The sequence below is a fragment of the Camelina sativa genome, chromosome 14 (genome assembly GCF_000633955.1).
Source record: "Camelina sativa cultivar DH55 chromosome 14, Cs, whole genome shotgun sequence".
In the NCBI taxonomy this organism is placed as follows: Eukaryota; Viridiplantae; Streptophyta; class Magnoliopsida; order Brassicales; family Brassicaceae; genus Camelina; species Camelina sativa.
The window spans coordinates 15,549,513-15,555,151 of NC_025698.1; positions in this window are offsets into that span (position 1 = coordinate 15,549,513).

Here is a 5,639-nt window from a genome sequence, read left to right on the forward strand (position 1 = left end):
CATAGCAGATGTGGAGTGGAACAGGCGATCAGTGCTATCCCAAAAAGATTTTACTGTGGGTTGAAAATCAGGGAAAGACATAAGGACATTAGAGAACTTAAATGGCCTCCTTGGTTTAATAACATGTGTACCGACAGTAAAACGGCACCGAAGGTGATCAGAACAGCCTCCAGAGTTAAAAACACCATAAGTGTCAGCAAAGCGACGGCTCCAAGCCTCACTGACCAAAACACGATCCAATTTTTTGCAAACAGACCCTGCATCCCTCTTATTTCCCCATGTAAACAGAGGACCATGACAGAGCATGTCCGAGAAAGAACAATGTCGAGCCAGCTCTTGAAAATCCTTCATACCACACGTAACAGAGGGGGAGTCCTCATGGTTAGAGTGCTCAGAATAATCAAGAGTCTCATTAAAATCACCGATAATGAGCCATGGTTTATTGGAGAAAAGTGGAGAGTCATGATGGTACTTGAGATCAGACCACAACTCTTTTCTTTCCTCAGCAAGGTTCAAAGCATACACAAAAGACACAAAAAAAACTCATGAGTATCTCCAGGCATAAGAACAAAGCAAGTGATAACTTGACCACTCTTAAAGACTGGTGTAACTCGTACATCCTCCTTCCAAACAACCCAAATTCTACCAAGATGATTGAATTCATAATTCGTTATTGACGACCAACCTCGAAACACCGAAGAAATGATTCGAGGAGCCTTGTTTTCCTGGACACGCGTTTCAAGTAAGCATCCGAACTGTAGGGATTCAGCTTGCACCCAATCACGAACAACAGAATGTTTTTTAGATTTGTTGAAACCACGTACATTCCAGAAAAACCAGACATTACTGACGTCGCCGGGAGTTCTTCTTACTCGAGATGCCAAGGGGAGCACCCTTAGGCGGCTGAGAAAGAGACTCCGTAGAGGACTTAGCTGAGAGTTTTGATTGTCGCGGTAAAGAAGCACGAGACGAGGCTGACTCGGTGCCCTGTTTCGTATCGCCACCACGACCCGGAACATTCTCCACAATGGGAACCAATGAAGTAGATTTGTCCGTAACCACCTCGGACTCAGTGCGATCCACAGGGGGTTCCCCTGCATCACCAAGAACAGAGAAACGAGAAGAAGCCAATATTGTAGCCTGGTTTACAGCCAAAGAGTTTGAAGTTTTCTCGGAGCTTTTACAACCTTTACCAGGAGAGACAACGGACCAACCAGCTTGATCATCCATGACAGGGGGAGGGGGAACCCCAGCTGCAGATGAGCCAGCTGAGTTTGGAACCACTGGGCTAGCACTAGGCGAAATCTGTTGAACCGGAGGAGGAGGAATGGTGGACTGTTGGGTCACGGGAGGAACAATCTCACCCTCCTCAACCTCTGGAACTGGAGCTTTAGTTGGAGAGATAGCATCAGAAACACAACCCTCACTAGTATGGCCCCACTTTTGACACCGCAAGCATCTAGGAGGAAGCCACGGATACAAAAACTCGACAGTAGCATCCTCCTCCTTAGTCAACTGAAACCGGAACATACTAGGCAAGGAACGTGTGAGGTTGACCTCAACAAAAACCTTTGCCTCATCAAACTCACTGTAGAGTTCAGTGTCAGGGTGTAGTCGTAAAGGATTACCGATGGGACTGGTTAAGAAACCAAGCCCCTCCCAAGAGAACAGAGAGTGGGGAACATTCTTGAGGGTAACCCACAAGGGCATGGAGGTAATCACCGACTGAGCGTTTTCAGGAAGAGGAGACCACTTAGTCAGCATCATAGGAACACCTGCAATATTCCACATTCCACGTCGTAGTACTCGAAGTCGCGTAGACTCATCACGAATACGAAATCGAACCGAAGTGGCAGAGTTTTCAAAGACATCAACTCGGACGTCTTTGTTACCTAGCGGCCAGATCTTATTGACGATAACATGAATCTTCGCAATATGAGGAGCCGTGGAGGCAAACCGACCTACCAAAAAATCATCCCAAAGAGGCACAGAATCCTGGAGCACCGCATCAGGAACCGCGATCGTAGGAACACCATCAACCAAACTTATATCGAAGTCGTGTTTCTTAAGCAAAGGATGCTTATTCACCACAGCAGCATAGGATTGTTGTTGTTCTATGACAAATATCATAAAACATATATACTTATCTCTGTGGTAATGGGTGATCGGAAATCAGAAACGTCATTGAAGTTGAGACGCATCAGACCATACATCGGCTGGAGATTTTGGTGAGTAATTATTTCCTCAGTTCTCCATATTAAATTAAGTTGCAGTAGTAAACTGGCAACGACGGCAGAGACGAGAGATGTTCGAAGTTGGATGAGTAGATAAGTCGAAAGCGGTGACGGCTGCTGCTCAATGTCGACAGTTTTTTTTTTTTTTATGATGGCTAGGGTTAGAAACTCGTATTGATAACGTGTTAAAGTAATAGATTTGTGGGAAAGTTTGTCTCATTCATTAAACATAATAGAATATATATAGAGAATACAACTTGGTGAACAAACATTAGGTTTTAACCTAATAAACTTCTAATGGGCTTCTAATGGGCATCCACTAATTATACATAACATTTTTGTGGTTGTCCTCCTCTAAAATTTCATTACTATAAATGAGTTTTTGATGTATATTTTGGATTTATTTATTTTGCCAACAAACTTTCGACCCATTATTAACAAGATTGTCAAAATAAAATAAATTATAGATGCTTCATTCTTTTCGTGGCTGCTCTGATCAACTGATCTTTTTTTTTTTACATCCCAGGCCTTGATCTTTCTGATACTTCATTAAAGTTAACACTTCATATTGAACCGATGTTCTCATGCGTATATATCCAGTAAAATAGAACACTATCTCCATTATTTGTTTTGGTTTTTTTAATGAGTTTTTGTGTTTAATTCTTTTATTAAATTTTCATTTTTTTATATTTTATTTTTTGTTTACTTCTGAAAAATCTTTCATAGAACAAGAAAAGAAAAAGAAAAAAAAAACTCAGCCACATAAATGAACGTTTTAAGATAACATCAGACCGAGATAATGATGGATTCGAACGGAGTCAAAGCGTGCCAAATTGCAAACTTCACTTCAATTGTGCTACTGATATGAGATACTTCTGGATTTAGTATATGTCGACAAGTTGTTGCTTTGCAACACCAACCACATGTTTTGTTCGTTTGCATGAAGTAGAGATATCCCATATATAATAAAACGAAAAAACACAACTTATTTTATAAACTATATAATATGGGTTATAAAATTAATTATTTGATTATTTGATAGATTATAGGTTTGGGTTGTAACCATTAGTTAAATCTCGATTTCAGATCCTCTTAAAAAGGATATTCCAAAAAAAAAAAAAATCTCCACTAAATATTTAATTAACTATATATAAGCAACAAAATCTCAAAAATTAATCATTCTTCCGTGGATTAAGAATGATTTTCGATTATACTAGCAACTATATATCAAAATAACATAAATAATGTATATTATGATTCATTTGATAAATTTCAAAAAATTTAGGCTAATCCGCGGAACAATCATAAGAAATCTCAAAAAAAATTCAAGTACTCATATTTAGTATATGATTTTATTGTATAACATTTTATTTACAACAACTTTTAAAAACAATTATATAAACTATATTTTATATAAAAATTATAATATAAATAAAAAAATTCAACCTGTGGTCTGATATCGTATATATCGTTTGACTAATTTATCCTGAATATCGATGATTTTTTTTTTTCAACGTGCTTTTGTTTTCCATATTGTCAGTATGTCAGCACACTGAATAGTACTAATCCGTCGACTACTTACTTTATAGGCACGTAATAAGACTATTTATCAAACTGTGAATCAATCGAGTGGTGTGTAGGTAAACCAACAAGGTTTAAGGTCGTCGATATCATACTTCTCATGACACACGTCTTTAAGTTTTATGGTCACGGCCGCAAAAGTAAAAGAAAAATAAACGTTAGTAACTTTTTTTGACGGAAAATAAATTATATATAGTTTTGTCTATTATGATAAAATTATCATTTGACTAATTTGTTTTGAGTATCGATGATTATTTTTTTACTTGTTTCCGTCGACTACTTGCTTTATAGGCACGTAATAAGATTATTTTGTGAAAAGTAAACGATATTTTGTCAAATTGTGAATCGATTGAATGGTGCTTAGGTAACCAACAAGGTTTAAGGTCGTTGATATAATCGCTCATGACACACGTATTTAATTAGTTTTATGTTTACGGCCGCAGAAAGTAAAGAAAATAAAAAACGTTAGTTACTTTTTTGACGGCAAATAAATTATAATTTCGTTTGTTATGATAAAATCACCAATACAGTTGGTTCATGTCACAGTCCGCGGACGTATTTACAAAACAGCGTATGATCGTATATCACGTTTGGACTTTTGCGTTTTTCACTGTTCAACCTGAAGATAAAATATTGAGATATAAATATATAAATCTCCTCATATGTTAATTTGTGTTTAGTACTTTTTCCAAATTTTAAAGTCTTTTTAACATATAATTCCTTTATATGCATAATTGGTCATTGATCAATCCCGCTTAAGGCTTAAAACTCTGCTAATGTGCTTCTTCTTTTTTTTCTCACGTACGAATCCTTACCACTTACTGTATATCGTAGCCGTGGAAAAATTAACATATAATTAAAAAAATTGCAGGAGAATTAAACAAGAAAATACGGAAAGGAGAAGGGGTGATGGAGAACTAAACACGTGCCTTAATGAAGATTATTAATATTGACTCAAATGAATTAGGTACGAAAATGTCATACAGTAAAAAGTTTTGGACGTCTATTTTACAAGGAGAAAAAACATGCGAATATCTTATTTATATAATAAAAGAAGGTTCTTCTCAACTTTTTCTGTTAAGAACATGACATTTGGCTTATTATATAACTGACATATGTTCTTCTATTATTCTTATTCTTAAAGATTATTTATCTTTATTTTTTAATATTGACCTAATAAAACAAAACTAAATACAGGCCCACCAAATAAATCGACATCGCTTACAAACGAACTTGTGCTCACCTTCTCACCTTCTCCACCATCGTTCCTATAAACTATCACCTCCGATGTACCTTCTCCATCGAGCCTTTGTTGTTTTGTTTCGGTGTATACGTCACTGGTCTCTGTCCTTCGCTGCAAGCTCTTTGGTCAGCTTTCCCGTGAAGATCTCTTAAATCCCTTCGTAGTCATATTTATTGGATAATTAAATTCGGTCTCATATCTGGTTTCCTTTTATTGAGCAGTAATTCACCATCATTTATGTTCTCTTCCCTCTGGGTTTTTCCAAAAATCTCTTAATCCTTGGGTTTTTTCGGTTTAGTTTTCCTACTTCACCACCAAATTCTAAATCAATTTTGGTTTAATGTCTGGGTCAAGATCCCAAACACCTATTTCAAGTTTTGAACTGTATGTGAAATTAATCCTGTCCAAAATCGTTTTCAAATTGTTTGGATTCAAATTTAAAATTTTAAAAAAGGGGTTAAGATCCGCACCACCAATTAGAATCAGATGAACCATTACTATGACTACATAATTTTTATTACTTATTACAAACTTTAAGATAATTAAAGAATTCCATTGAAGTATATCCTTCATTTTCCTCT